General features: G+C 37.7%; 1 protein-coding gene across 1 annotated transcript in view; it reads left to right on the forward strand.

Moving 5' to 3' along the window:
* LOC150086740 (plexin-B-like) overlaps nucleotides 1–16,696 on the forward strand; it is a 415,555-nt gene that overhangs the window by 104,396 nt on the left and 294,463 nt on the right. The window contains exon 3 of the mRNA XM_090372733.1: nucleotides 15,216–15,295. The gene's annotated coding sequence lies outside the window, so the exon portion shown is untranslated. The remainder of the gene's footprint in view (nucleotides 1–15,215; nucleotides 15,296–16,696) is intronic.

A 16,696-nucleotide genomic window follows, 5' to 3' on the forward strand; every position in this document is an offset into this window, starting at 1 on the left:
TTGTATTCGTTGTGAATAGAAAGCGATTGAGAAGTCTTATTTTGGGAGAAATTGAGTAAAAAAATAATAGGGTTGATGACCAATTTTTAAAAAATACACTTCCCAGTCAGAATAAAATGAAACACACAGACATGTAAGAGTGATACGTAATGGGTTGGGGAGAAGAGAAAAGGGTAATAGTATGGAGCGCTGGAGGCTCGATATCGTCTGGGAAGTTTTCAAATTTTATTGATGTGTGTGTGCTTTTACTGTGATCGGGATAATTCTTAATACTCTAAAGTATCTTTCAAGTTCGAAACAGTCCTGGCTATATAAAAAATATACCTTGGGTGGCAATTTCCCTCTCCCCCCTTGCCTTCTCCATCTATACGAACACTCAATGTACATTATTTAGCCTTTGGCAGAATCAGCTGTTTATCCCTCTTAGTGTTTCATGGCGTTTCTACAACGATCCATCTGACTGGACTCCGGATCTTTTGGTAGCATTGTAATGCGCGAGCGTTGAAAAGATATAACATTATATCTAGAGCGTCAATTTCCATACGTACTCAGTATATCTGATGGACGCTAATGCATAAAAGAAATAGCAGTCGATGGAAGAAACAAAAGGCACTAAAGGTTTACAATGGCTTTTTTCGAGATGGAGAAACACGTGCATGCAGCGCACAGAATAGTAAACGCTTTTGTCGATATGGCATCCATGTTCGGATCCTGAAAAGGAAAAAAAAAAAAAAACTAGCCTCGAAACACACTGTTTGTCCAGGGATCGAAATCTCTCCTTATTAATCAAGTATGTACACGGAATTACCCATAATAGGGCGCCATATAAGTAATCGGAAACCTTTTAAGATGATGAAAGTGACAGGAGAGCTCTACAGAGAATTGTCAACTTGGAACTGTGGTCGACGTTGTCGCAGCACACGCACTCAGGCTCTCAGTGAGACAATTAGGACACGTGTGAGTACAACTACAGTGCGCAGGGCACTGCATGATATGGGTTATCACTGTATTTCACCGCCCAAAAATACAGTAATCACCCCGAATAATGCTAGATGCTGCCTAGCTTGGCTTGGTGAAAGGCCAACCCCCTGGAATGTAGCCTAATGGAAAGCTGTGCTTTGGAGTGATGAATCATTATAGAGATAGTGTGCAAAAAATAGAGCTAACCTATTCGCCGCTCTCAAGGTGATCAGGTCAGCTCTCTCATCCTGTATATGTAGTTTAATGCTACATATACAGGATGAGCCAAAAGTAAGGTTGCACCTTTAAAAAACTAGAATATTATATTTAGAAACTAATTTTTTTTTTTTTTTTTTTTGGTTGGTGTCAGAGTGGGGAAGAAAGGTCACTTTCCCCTTGCCCTTCTCTTGTACTTTTTTTTTCACCAGACCGCCTTTGCCCCTCTAACAAATACTTTGCCCTCCCCCAACTATTTCTGTCTTACTTATTTGGAAGCTTAACTGTTTTCTTGACATCTTCGCGTACAATAATCTCATTGTTGTTCTTTACTAAACCCCCTACTCTCTACCTCTACCCCCTCTCTCCCTTTCCCCTCCTCCCTCTCTTGCAGTTCTTCTCGGAGAAAACTAAAGAATCTTCGAGCACACTTGACAGAGCTCTCGGCGTCTCATCAGTTTGGGCAAATTTTCAAGGCTGACTGGGGCTAAGAATTGGATGTGTCACCGTTGTCGTTTCGATCAGATCATCGCCGTAGATTGATGAGGTGGCAAAGAGTCGGCTCGTGCGCCGAGGTGACACTGTCAAGCATTTTGCTCCCGACTCCAATCAACGAAATAGGACCGTGATTCGATTAGGTATCTGCTGACGGCCACACTACGAAATACCCTAGACAAGGGGGCGCTACTCACTGACGAAGCACCACTCACGAAGGAATGCGAAGATAATTTGAACGGGTTAGTGACAAGTCGCCACGTTAAAGCTATATCTTTTGCCACGCCAGCACGCGCGCGCATGTTCCGTCTTCTGGTTGCTATCAGCTCTATTAATAACCGTGTTTGCACGGATGACGGTGAATAGAAAAGATATTTTGTTACACAAACTTCGCCAATTTCATTAGCCTCCCTCTGTCTATCTCTTTCTCCTCTTCTCTTTTTCCATTAGCCGATTTTTGTTTTTCTCTCTCGTATTACAGCATGAGAAACTAGGCCTATCTGTTGAGCTCCCGAAATGAAACTTTTTGCCATGTTTTTTTACACCGTCCCTTAATGCCAATCAACAGATAGAAACACCCTGCCTCTAATAATGCCTAGATGACCTCAGTTTAATACTACATATACACGATGTGCCAAAAGTAAGGTTGCACCTTTAAAAATGTTAAAATATTATATTTAGAAACTAATCTCTTTTTTTTTTGTTTGTTGTAGAAAAAACTGGGTTCTATATGCGTCATGAGTGAAATAAGATTGTTAGGGGGTGGTGCAATTAGACCCCCAATAGTTAAATCAAATTGACTACGTTTCAGATTTCATAGATTTTGAAAAAAATCTGACAATTAATTTTTTTTTTCAAATTTTCTTTGTTACATTATTTTATAGAAACCATAAACTTAGGTCTGAAGATGAATTTCAGTATTTAAATCCGAAACGTAGCCAATTTTATTTAGTAGGATTGTTTGGGAACTAATTGCAGCAGATGTCCTTGGCATACCAATAAACTAAATTAAAACAATAATCGATAATCATTTCACATAGTTTGAGGCTTTCTGCCCTAAAATATTATTATTCTAAAACAATAATAGGCATCCAAAGAATGATAATCACTCGTTAAAACCGCTCTTCGAATATAGCGGTTAAAATAGTTCATTGGCCTGGTGTGTTATCAAACAAACATCACGTCGGGTAGTTCTCATTGGATGAATCAGCTACAAATGCCAAACTAGTCGGAGGGAGTAACAAACTGTGGTATGATGGCAAGTTCCGGTGCTGTTCAAATAATTTTTATTGAGTCTGCACGCTCAAAAAGACTTTCTTTCTGCCTTCTTCAGCCATAACCAGCACGTTCTTTACTATCGACTATGAGGTCCTCTTAGGTTGCGGATGGACTGTAATGATTCGATATATCTTCAACTTACTTAACCTGAAGGAAAGCTTCAAATATCATGCTAACGTACCATCAATCATTGTTTCCATCTGCTCCGATCGAGGATACAGTCAAATATCTACAGAAATTGGCATAATTAGTCATCAACGCGAACGTCTGCCAGATGCCTAATTCTGGCCAACAACCATTTGCTTACACTGAGACGTTCGAATTGTGCGGAATGGTTGCTTTGGATTTTAACATAGAGAATTATTGATCTAATGGTAATGGCATGAACATTTAATGGTTGGTCTGCTGACGTCATCGTTTTGGTTTGTCTTACATCTCCTGGTGTGTTTTAGGAAACTCAGAAGCCAAAGAAGTCGTTTCTGAAGGCTAAGTCTTGACAACAGTTATCTGGGATGGAGAAGGTGTCGTCATTAGCCAAGTGAGAGTCTTCCAACATGATGATGAAGTTAATTGGGAAACCAGCTTCCCAAATACATCAGATGCCACTAGATAAGCATGATTTGAAGTGATAGAGCATCCACTCCATTTTTTCAGATCTGCCTCAGGCGACTCTACTTTTAGCAGAACTAAAGGAAGGTCAGCTGGATGGTGTTCCAGTTAGCTTTAAGGATAATAATGGAGGAAATAAGAATCCGCAGTGATTTATTCTTTTCTTTCCTTCGTTCTTTCTTATTCTTCTTTTCTTTTCTGTTTTCTTTATCTTTTTATTCTTTCTTCGTTTCTTTCCTTTTCTCTTTATTTCCTTTTCTTTTATTTTTTAAGCAGATACCGAAAAAGGGGAAGGATTATTCCGCACTCGGAATAATTCTTCCCCTCTCTTTGATAAACCTTAAACCGAACAAAAGGTCATAAATAGAAGAACTATTTCTTTTCTTTTTCTTTCTTTCCTTCCTGTCTTCCCTCTTCTTCCTTTCCTTTCGCTTCTTTTCTTTTCTTTTCTTTTCTCTTTCTTTCTTCTTTTTGTCATTCCTTTCCTTTCTTTTTTCCTTCTTCTTACTTTCTTTCTTTTTTCCTTCCTTTCCTTTCCTTTCTTCCTTCTTTCCTTTCGTTTTCCTTCTTTCTTTCCTTTCTTTCTTCCTTTTAATTTTTCTTTCTTCCTTCCTTTCTTTATTCTTCCTTCTTTTTTTCATTCCTTTCCTTCTTCTTTCTTTCTTTTCTTTTCTTTTTCTTTCTTATTTTGTCATTCCTTTCCTTTCCTTTCTTTCTACATTCCTTCTTTCCTTTCACTTTTCCTTCTTTCTTTCCTTTCTTTCTTCCTTTTAATTTTTCTTTCTTCCTTCTTTTTTTCATTCCTTTCCTTCTTCTTTCTTTCCTTTCTTTTCTTTTTCTTTCTTATTTTGTCATTCCTTTCCTTTCCTTTATTTCTACCTTCCTTCTTTCCTTTCATTTTTCCTTCTTTCTTTCTTTCCTTTTTTCCTTTTATTTTTTCTTTCTTCTTTCTTTTCTTTTTTTCTTCCTTTTTATTCTTTCTTTCTTTCTTTCTTTCCTTTCTTCTTTGCTTCTTCTTTCTTTCCTTTCTTTTCTTTTTTCTTTTTCTTATTTTGTCATTCCTTTCCTTTCTTTTTTTCCTTTCTTTCTATCTTCCTTCTTTTCTTTTTTCTTTCTTCTTTCCTTTCATTTTTCCGTCTTTCTTTCTTTTCTATTTTTCCTTTTATTTTTTCTTTCTTCTTTTTTTTCTTTTTTCCTTCTTTTTTCCTTCTTTTTTATTCTTTACTTTTTTCTTTCCTTTCTTCTTTCCTTCTTTCTTTTTTTCTTATTTTTGACATTTCTTTCTTCTTTCCTTTCTTTCTACATTCCTTCTTTTCTTTTCTTTTTTCTTTCTTTTCTTTTCTCCTTTCTTCTTTTTTCCATTCTTTTCCTTTCTTTTTTCCTTCTTTCCTTTTTCTTTCTCTCCTTTCTTTCTTTCCTCTTTTATTGTTTTCTTTTCATTCCTTTTCTATTTTTTCTTTCACTTCTTTCTTTTTCCCTTCCTTTTCTTTTCATTTTTGAAGTGGATATTATACCTGGAAGAATATCTTTCCCTCTTTACCTCACAACCCCTAAACCGAGCAACAGGGGCTGAGAGCGAGAACTTTTACTTTTCTTGTTTTCTTTGTTTCCTTCTTTTCTTTTTGTTTGTTTGTTTGTTTCTTTCTTTTTTCTTTTCGTTTGTTTGTTTCCTTCTTCCTTCCTAATCCTGTCTTTTTTCGCTCCTTTTCTTTTTTTTTTTCTTTCCATTCGTTTCTTTCATCCTTTTCTTTTTATTTTTAAGTGGACCTGGAAGAACGTCCTTCCCCCTCTACTTGCCACTGCAACCCCTAAACCGAAGTACAGGGGCTGAGAAGGAGAAAACTGCTAATGTGCAGCAATAAACAACTTCGAGGAACTGTGCATGTACGTGCGCAGCTGCAAAAACATTAATTGTTAACGAATTCAATATCGGCCATTTGTAAGGCTGCACAGCGCCTGCTGGTGGCGTGTGCATGCAGATTGTCGTGAATATTTTAATGCCAACGGAAACACTTAAACTGAGAAGCAAATAAATAACAAACCGTGCCAGTGTCTCTCTTTTTTTTCTTCTTCTTCTCCCTTCTTTTTCTCGTGTAGGTACAGTTCGCTTGAAAAGCCATCTCCGAGTATTTGTAGCCATCGAAACTGCTGCTCGTCTCCCCCCCCCCCGTCATCCACAGTATTTTAACCCCCCTCCCCCTTCGTTCGACGACTTCCGTGCCAAGTTTAGCTATCAGGTCGTTACGAGCCAGGAAGCACACTGAAGTGTACAAAGGCTGTTGGAAAGATTAAAGTTAACATTCAGAGTGGGCGATAAAAGCGTAACTTTGTGGGGTTCACCTTCTACATCCATCTCTTTCTCTGCTTGATTTCTTTAGCCGTTTGCGTCTTCTCGAAGTAAGAAGAAGAAAAAATCTGCTCCACGAGTTTCGATAGCTCGGCGGCAGCAGTCGCTTTTGAAATATTCCTCGCGCGTTTGAAATCAGCGCGCGCTTCAGCGGCTCTCAGTGGCAGTGGAAGCTCCTATCGGCCTCCGTTAGTGTTCCCCCTAGTGAATCCCTGAAAGAGTGTTTATGTGGCACTTTTAGTGCACCACATTTTAGAAACTCCCGACTATTGTTCACAGAAATATGTGGGCCTGTCAGCCGACGGATTCCAGCCAAGCCGTAAACTCTTTCCACCTCCAATTTCGCCTCGATGACCTCCGGTGGTGATGCTAAAGAAAAAAGATTTCTTTTTTTTTTTTTTTTAATTATTCTGCCTTGGATAAATGGCAGCTACCTGCGCTGAAAAATACTCGGTAGAGAGACAGACAAAAGAAGACAGAGACTGGAGAGAAGGATGGACGTAGTACTGATTTATGTCCGTTCGTCCGTCCTTCGTGTTCCCACCATACATTGCAGTTTTTGTTTCTTGCTCCAATATACATTATTTATCCATTCATTGTTGCTTACGTAAATAAAATGTATGATGGGAAGACACTTTCGAACCTAAACCCGAATAAGGCACCTCCGGTTGATCGCATATACCCAGTCATTTTGAGGGAGGCGGCCAGAGAGTGCAGGGTACCATAAAGGTTAATTATGAGGGCATCTCTGCACTCAGTTGAAATTACCTTGGATTGGAGAAGTGACAATGTGTCGCCAATATAAAAAGGTGGTGCTAAGAGTAACTTCGGTAACTATCGACCGGTTAATCTGAGTTCATTGGTAGGGAAAATCATGAAGGAGATGATAATTCAGTCCAGGATCATTTAGAGGGAAGAAGAATTCTGAAGGAAACAGAGCATGATTTTCTTATGGGAAATTTATCTTTAACCAAGTCTGTCATGAGCTGGATATTGAAAAAAATCACCAACAACTGTAGTCCTCAATTTAAATTTATCCATTTGCCATTCCATTGAATTTGGTCCACTTCTGTTTCTTTAATGGCCTTCTACTGTCGTCTTGACATTTTTAGAACCACTCGTATGTGCATGTACATCCTCGTGGGTAGTACAGTGGATATAATCACCGTCCTCTTTGCACCGGGTGGAATATGTCTGATACGAATCCCACCAATGACGAGAGGAATTTTTGTTTTTTTCCACAACGTGGCTGAGTTAGTGGGTCTCAGGAGAAGGCTGGATGGTTTTCTCTCTCGGAAACTCGAATTTTTCGCACTGACAAAACTAGACCACCGAATAAACGCAATTTACTGACACCTCATAGCCTTAGTTGCTTTAGCAATTAACACCCACTCAGCATTTACAGTTCAAAGGTCAAATAAAGAAACGCTTTTATTATTTCCTGCATGATTGAGTCCCAAATATCTAGAATCAACATTTCTTTTCCATTCCAAAGGAATGGTTGTCAGTTGAAAAGATACTTCTCCTCTCGATGGACAACATCTCGTTTTACATTATTCATACTAGGCTGTCGAGCTGTCTTTTATAATCCATCCCCTCCCTTCCCCCCATCAGACAAATATTTTAAATGTTGTTATTCTGGGGGGAGGGGAGGAGAGGAATTCCTGGCTACTCCCATGTCTACAGGGTGGATTGTTGATATCAGCATTCTACCAACTTCCCAAACTATAATTTCGAGGTACTCCAGAGCAATCTGACCTCCGAGTTGCTGTCGTAATTCGCCGGTTTCTCAAGTCTAACCGACAAACCTCCGTTTGCCATATCGCTTCTCTATCGCAGCTTCCCTTCCGGAAGTTAGTACGATGTACACACATCTCCCCCAGGGTCTGTAGATGTCATCTAAACCTACTTTATATTGCCTCCACCAATGTGCGCAGTGACATATGATCAAAGAGGATTCCTAGTGGACATTGGGAAAGCATCTCGTGCACGTTAACTGTGCTCATCTCAATCAGAATTCGAAGCGATAGTTACACGCCACGTGTCTGAAGTTGTATCTCGTCTGCTGCTTGGTCTTCAGCATAATTCCAAGACTGGTGAATGTCGTTTCTTTTTTCTTCATCGCTAGGAGGCTCTTTCCAATCGAAACTTATACTAAAAAGTAATTATAAATATCTAATTAAAGTAATTTTAAACGAAAATTTCTAGAAAAATCAGATCGGGTTTTTCATCCCCAAAAACATTAGTAACCTTCTCGGCGTTCTACAAATTTAAATTAGACCCATGGATCCAACAATTATCTTTGCTCTAGAAATATCAGATCGCGTTTTTCATCCCGAAAAACAGTAGTAACGTTCCTGGTTTGTTCTAAACGCTACAAATTTAACTGAGATCCCTGGCTCTTTGAAAGAACATTGGAAATATTCACTAAATAGAAGTTAACTTCAAAGTTACCGAGAAAGAATGGAATCAGCATGGAAAAGTTCTCATTAACCAGCTCAGAGATCTTAAACATCCATCTTCACGATGAATAATGGTTTCTTGTATAAGTGGTTAATATTAATGATTATAAGAATTAACCGTAGCATAAGGTAGCTAAATATAACTTAGGGGCCACATTTCGTATAAATATTCTTCCATTAGCCTCGTGACAAATGTAATTACTGTTTGGGTCCACATATCCAACTACACTTATGATGTTGGAAACAAAACATTAACAAAGCACACAAAGCTGGATACATAATGGAACAGATCAGAAGGAAGATTCGTCTAGTGTCATAATTCATTTTGCTGTCTATGCTGGACGCTGTTCACTCTTGGGGGGAGACTAGGAATAGAAATCCACGCGCCGGATAAATCTTCGTTGTCTCTACTCTGGTCCACGATATTAATTTATATAGTTCTATTAGTTACTGCGTTGTCTGGAGGACCCCGCTATGTAGAGAACGAAAAATGATAGCCCAAGAATAGAATATTGCCAAGGGGGAGATGATGGAAAGTGATGTTGACAACAGCGACATGGGGAGGGAATACATCGAGTTAGTATACGGAGGTTCTAGCATCACCGAAGTTTTCAGTTAAGGAACCAGACGCTGTCACGTTTACAACCGTAATTTGAACTCAAGGAGATTTTCCACGATGAGAGATTTAAGTCCCTCAGAAGGAATTATTTAATAATTCAGCGTTTATATTGCGTTTGTTGTTTAATTTTGCGTCAAAGTAACTAAATCCACGAGGCGTTAGTGTTCTGTAGCTGTTGAGTACGCGAATTTTCTGGTTTGCTTGTTTCCTGGATGAAAAACCAGTTCTCAAACGGTTATGACAATCTACAGTTTTTCATCCAATGTTTTTTACCCGGAAAAAATCACATATAAAAGACAGGCCAATGCCCATCTTTTATATATAGTTTTATTTTATTTACACCAAGCTTTACATCTTCCAGGATCAAATTTTCTTCCTCTTTCCATAGCTTGTATCTCGACAATCTATCTTCCCCTTGTCTCTCCCATAAAAAAAAAAAACATGGACTCATCCATGTCAAGTGAGTATTTTTCTGTGAAATGTACCATATCACGATGTGTACTTCGGTCGTAGGGAGTTACTGAGATAGGGGGAAAGGTTGGGGGTGTTATAGGGTAGAGAGGGAAGTCAGCTGTCATTTACGGACATACGAAATACGTCGCGAGACTGCAGAAGTATTAGAAAGCGTCTCTTGAATATTAAGTAGATGAAAATATTGACTTATGGAGTCCTTCAGCCCTACTAGAATGTACATGAGGGAATTTGGACACCGAGCATAATTCCTCGACAGAATGTTAAGCAGATACACATCGTAAAGAAGGGGACATTTTGCTGTTTGGGTTAGCACGTGATGGAGAATAGATTATAACGCGCTAGGATGGGGGTAAGGAAAAATATTCAGTTTGTTTTGCCAGTTTAATTCAATTTTATGGGCCTCCCCAAATCAAAGGGGCCCCACCTGCTGACTACCTTGCTTGAGTTTAACGTCCAGAGGCCAAATATACATTTCTTTAATGCAAATAGACATGCGCACGAATAATAATGCTTAGCCTACTCTTTGTAACCATGGAGACAAATTGGTGATGGAGTTGTATTTAATTTTTGGTTTTTTCTGTACTCTTGTTTTTTGTTTTTATACTGAATAATTATAGAATAGCACTTTGCTTTTTGTTTCCTCTTCTTCTGAGTGTATTGCAATATATTAAGTCCAAAATTCAGCCAAGGGTTGCTTAATGGTCACGTAGGGGATTGGTCTATTGAACGAGGATAAGGGCGTAGCCTTAATGGCACATAACACACGCATAGAGAAGGGGAAAAAAAAAAAAGAAATGCACTAATCTTACATTACTTTAATTACAAGTTTTATTTGATAAATTGGAAGCTTTTCGCATTTTTAAAAGATTTTTAGGATGCCAAACACGAAAGAATTGCAAATTATTTTGTTTATTTTGGAATGTGGTGATGAATATGTTCGTGGAGAACTCACAAGGGCTCAGAGTGGTTTTATTGTTATCAGTAAAGAAACCAGTTTGAGTCATATAAGATGTTACAAACTCCCGATGCCATAGGAAAATATATTTTAAGTTAGAAGTTGGAACTGCACTCCTTGTAATTTAAAATGCGTCATTCTATGCAAAGGAAAACTCTTTTAGGCGTTTGGCTGAAAACATTTGCAGCCTTTGCAGGAAAAATGGACACAGATTCAACGCCAACTAGAATATACAGTCGTAACACTGATTTGTGACGTCACCAGCTGAAGCCCATATTCCCCACTGTCTTTCTCCCGGCAACTTGGGTTTTTTTGGCCAGCAAATAGCAAACTGGCCAAAGAGTACACGAAATTACAGACATAATATACTGACTCCTCGTAGCCTTAGTTGCTTTGGTGCTTAACGCATCTCTTTCGCACTGTTCACTACATTTCAAGGGTGGCGAAATACTTTTTGGTAAGGTAGATTGCAAGATTTTAGACCTATTGACATCAATTGTGAGTTACTTAAGATATTCAAAAAGTAATTCAGCCCCTATAGAAAATCATTGCTCCAAACATAGGCCTCCACACACTGATCTGGGGAAGATCTATATATAGCAACTTCATGGACACCCTTATAAGAATCCGAAAAGGCCTCAGCGCTCAAAACAAAACTTAATGTAATTTTGTTTTATTTCAAAATAGTCAATGATAAAGCAGCCATAGCCCTTAAATCTATTCTCAGGAATTACATCAAAAGGCTAATTCAATCTATCGCGGAACTCATCTCACCATTTCGCATCACAGCTACCTTAGAAATGCCCTATTAAAAGTTCCTTGCCCCTACAATATATTTCAACAAGTTCCTGATTCCTCAATACTGGCTTTTGAGCAATGGGTCAACTGGCTAATTGGCAACCAGAGCCTAGCTGCACAATCCACCTTGATGTCACTCCCTTGGAATAAACAGGCTATCGTAACTAACTTACTTGCAGTGGCCACGTTTATCACAGACCTCGACTTCCCTAATATCATAGACCTGGTGGTTAAAACTCCCAGAATTAAGCCCTCGGGTAGCACAGTTGGTAGGATCACAGTCCTCCCCGCATGGGGTCGAAAAGACCCGAGTTCGAGTCCCTTCGATGATGTGAGGAATTTTTACGGGCCTTCTTCACAACGTGGCCCAGTTAGTCGGTCTCAGGCGAGAGTAGCGCAATTTTCATCTGGAAAGTGGGGTTTTTCGTCTAGCAAACAGAAAATCGATATTATTACAAGAGAAAACATTTTAAATTAACAAAGAATTCTTAAAATATATAATTTAAAAAAGACAAAGATATGTCCAGTAAAGAACCACCACTTACATCCCAATATTTACATACGCAAAACACGATCTCGTACCACCATAAAAGCGAAACATTTACCAAAACCAGCCAAACTGCAAACAAACCGGAAGTACGCCATAAGGACATAGCGAACTTCCGGTTAGACTTCAGCTAATTATGAATACAACTCGGCAGAATGGTTTAATCCATAGTTGGGGGAAGGAGGAAGAGGAGGAGGAGGAGAAGGATACCGCCGACAATGCAGCAATGAATGTACGAATAATAGAGAGAAGAGAAAAGTACTGGCGACAACACCACTTGAATTTTAAACGTTGTGAAGAGGAAAATGGGGACACGCCATTGGCAGAAAGGCCATTGAAGCTACAGAATTTCCAAATGGCCATCTTTAATCTCCTATAACATTTACTTCAGTCAGTTTTAATTGCGACTGTAAGTGCGCAATGATGGGAGAGAAAGACAGAGAGAGAGAGAGAGAGAGAGAGAGTGAGTGGAGAGAGAGAGAAGAAAATAATAAGAAATCCACTAAAACTTCCAGATGCTTCGCAAGTCATAAGCATCATTGTAAATGAGAGTAACTTACGCCTGTGAGAAGTTTATTTAATTAGCTGAATACATTAGGGAATAATAGACAGAAAGAGGGAGAGGGGAAAGTTATTTTCGCATGCTAGAATTAGCAGGGAAAGCGCGCACACACACACACTTGAAACAGTAGATATTAGCGGCAGGTGGCAATGACATTAGCTCGCACCGTGTTCAAAATGATTATCCAACAGATGGTAGCTTGAGAAACAAGCAGACATTTCTGGCGAAAAGTATGTAGAAAAGATGCCGACTGTCAAGGAGACCGAAGGGGGGGTTAAGGGGGGAGGGATTAGTTTCATATTCTAATTCCTCCACCCGAAGTTCACAATCATTCTCCTTTTTGAAAGCAAACAAACCCATCCAGACGCATGCATAAATTTTACCTTGTAAGTGATTTTCTTCTACTCTCCTTTTTGGATTCCGAGTGTGGTTCGATGCCAAGAAAGTTTTCTAAAGATCAAACGTAAGAAAAGGAAAGGTGAAAGTCCTAAAGAAGAGTTTCAGATTTTTCTTTCTTTTCTTTTTTTTTTTTTTTAATAATGGGACTGGGGTTTACCCTAAGATTGGTAAATATGCAAAATAAGTTCCAGAGGAAGCTGAAGAGAAAATAAACAGAAACGTACGTGGGAAATACAAAAAAAGAAAGAAAGAAGGAAAGACGGGTTAAACCGATTCTGTACTTTGTGTCTCGTAAAACGCTCCTGGTAATAAATGTATCGGGGCAGAGACGCTGCGTGTAGTAATTTGAATACTGCGCATTTCTTTTGGCAGCCAAGCTACAGATTTTAAAAGATGTGCCAATACAAAAACAGCTTTTGCCCTCTGCGATCATAAAACAAATTGTCGCTAGCGAAAGTTAAAACTTTCTGGGTTTTTTTTTCCTTCTTTTTATTTGAGATTGACTTCTTAACCTTTAAGCGCATCGAAATGCACTGAGATTCAATAATTTTCAATCGGATGGATAGCTGGAATCATATCATGCTTGAGTTCTTCTCTGGATCGAATTGCAACTCTTAAAACAGGTCTGACAGGTTTGTGGAATGTTTTGGATTACTGCTGAAACTCAGGCCATTAGACATCAGTGTCCATTAATTTGCGTTCTAAGGCTGGTTTATTATTTTGTTTGTGGGATGAAAAACTTGGACAGTCTTCTGACTACCGCGGTAAATTTCTACATCTCCTCCAAAGACCAACTAACTCAGCTCAGCTTTGAAAAGCCTCAACTCTTTGACCTATTAGTAGCAAGTCTTCTACAACGCATTAAATTATGGCCAAAGGCAGGACAACACAATTCTATGAAGAAATACATATTCCTGGATACGTGTCCCTTGACTTTTAGTAGAAGAGTGTATATGTTTTAGTATTTACAGTTATAGGTATTAATATTCATCGTGTTCATTTGGAAGGACAATAGAAGAAAGGTGGACAAATATAACGCTAAAGGCTGGGTGAGGAAATTCTTTAAATAATCACTGGGGTCGCTTAGTTGAATGCTTAATGAGAAAAGAGGAACTGCACTTCGTCTAATCATTAGGGGACTTTCGTTAATTAGCGAAGAATACAATTATCTAAATCCCTACTGTGGGAATCGTGTACAAAAAACAAATAGTCTTTGCTCTTTCCACTGTAATACGCACTTCTCTCCTGCTCTCTCCATCCTGTCTTTTTCCTTCATCACGTAAAAGGTGGTAATGCTCATATCAGATAAGTAGATTTGAAACCAAACCCGATTTCCCCTTACTGGAATGTGAAGTTTAGTAGAAAAGCATAAAAACAGAGACCTTAATTTGGGAAATCTCAGTGCTGGCCCAAGGCCAGCACTTGTAACAGTTGAACGAATCCATTGTCTAAAAGGTTCTGCTTCGACAACTCCGTGCTGTTAGAAGACCCCCCTAAGCGTCCATTGGGCAAATAGAGAGATGTAGAGGGGGATGAAGTTGCAATTACTTCCTTTAACACATTTAAAGGGGATGTTAAAGAACCAAAGAGACACGATCAAAGTCCCTATGGGACAGATTTCCTTTCATCGAATGCATTGTTTCTGCGCGAGCCTTCACTTGTCCCATAAACAATCCCTGAAACACGTAATAGCGTACTTTCCTTCCCCACCCCCCCTCATTAAATGATTGCTCTATTGGGTACTATTACGTGCATTCCCCCGATGATGTTGTAATGGGATCTGGTCACCAAAGTGTATTGGATATAAAAATTGGAGACAGAAAACGTTAAGCATGGTCATCAAAATGTACTATCATATAGATGTGCCTATTAATTTTGTTCCAATCATATATAAAAGCAAATCGGTTGATTTGTTTTGAATTTGCGTGTGTTCTAGGGTAGGTTTCGTGTTTTTCGGGATGAAAAACCGAAACTGTGTACTGTTTCTGTGTACTGTACTGTACACGCAATTTTCTACCAAAGTAAAATTTATACAAACTTTTAAACTCCAAGAAGGTATTTATAAACAACTTTGCGTACAAAGTCATCTGTTACGAATGTAATAAGAAAGTTGAAAAGTTAAATTACTCTCCCAGAAATTTTAAGCTTCCTTAAAATGGTCCCGATAAAATAAAAAAAAAAAAAAAAACCCACGAAATTGTACGCAATTTACTTTTAATTAATTGCATCATTTACATAACCAATTAGCACAGAGAAATTTCATTAAATCCATTCTAGAGATTGCTGAGGAGTTCAGCGAAGTTTCAGTCGATACTAAACGCAAAAACTAACTTGGAGTAATTGTCGAGCGTATCTTGTAATCTGTTTACCGAACCTCATGAATCTTAACTATTATACAGTATTTATATGTAAACAACCGATTCTGTATATCTGTTTAATTTGAATTAGGCCAAAAAAATCATTTAAATACATTGATAAATATGCTTGCTTTCAGATTAAACACTGTAAGAACGTATCATCATGTAGCAGCCATTGTAACACGTGACCATCAGTTTTTCCTGCGATTTTTCAAAGGTTAGTTTATTTAATATTTTATAGAAACGCCAAAGATCAATACGGTTATTTTGTGTAAGAATTTCTGTTTACCCTAAACAAAGATTTTTACTAATTGGAATGTTAACTCTGTTAGATAAACAAGATTTAAAAGTAACTGAGTTTGAATTAAAGGCTGTTTTGACATTCAAATTATGTCCTTGTAAAGTTCTTTTCTTTCCTCTCTCTTTTTTTACATTTTAGCGTTACTTTAATTATAGGCCACTTGTTTAGTTTGAGATTGCAATCCGAGGGGAATTAATTTCTGATTAAAACTCGTCATGGTAATTGTAGGTGAAACTTACAGAGGGCGCCATTTTCATAAGACGATCCGCGTTAATAAGTTTTGGGTCTATTTAAAACGAAGAAAAGAAAGCGAACCTGTTAATTACGAGTTGCTTTTTTTTGCTTTATTTTTAAATATTAAAAACATGGCATCGTTTGTTTCAGGTTTTTTTTTTTTTTCGAATTTTTGATGTTTTTGTTGAAAAACACGCGAGTTTATATAAATCGTTGTCTCGCTAACGATAAATAAATAATTGCTTTTAAAAACGCCATTGTTCTCTTAAATATATATTTCTAAAAAGACCTGAATTTGAAACGAAGTATAAATTTTAGTTTCTATAAATTCTACAACTCATAGCAGACGAAGGTTTGATTTATTGTGAATGTACGCTTCCAAAAGATTTTAATTTTTTGAATTAAGAATGAAGTGTCAATTTCGATTTATTACAGCTTACCTTCATAAGCAGACGAAGTATCAATTTTAGTTTGTCGATTTTATTTAGGAACGAATTGTCAATTTCAGTTTATTACATAAGCCTTCATAAGCAGACGAAGTATCAACTGTAGTTTATATAAATTCTATAACGTCATAGCAGTCGAAAGTTTGATTTATAGTAAATCTACGTTTCCAAACGATATTAATTAGGAACGAAGTGTCAATTTCAGTTTATTACAGCTTATCTTCATAAGCAGACGAAGTATCAATTTTAGTTTATAGAAATTCTACAACTTCATAGCAGTCGAAAAATTTATTTATAGTAAATCTACATTTCCAAACGACTTTAATTTGATTTAGAAACGAAGTGTTAATTTCAATTTATTACAGCTTACGTTCATAAGCAGGCAAAGTATCAGTTTTAGTTTATAGAAATTCTATACACTAAAATAGCAGACGAAAGTTCGATTTTTTGTAATTGTACGTTTCTCTTCAAAAGATTTGAATTAGGAACGAAGTGTCAATTTCAATTTATTACAGCTTACCTTCATAAGCATACGAAGTATAAGTTTTAGTTCATGGAAATTCTATAAACTAAAATCGCAGACGAAAGTTTGATTTGTTGTAATTCTACGTTTCTCTCCAAAAGATTTTAATTTGAA

This window comes from Mastigoproctus giganteus, chromosome 4 (assembly GCF_048544385.1).
Source record: "Mastigoproctus giganteus isolate SK-2022 chromosome 4, ASM4854438v1, whole genome shotgun sequence".
Lineage (NCBI taxonomy): Eukaryota > Metazoa > Arthropoda > Arachnida > Uropygi > Thelyphonidae > Mastigoproctus > Mastigoproctus giganteus.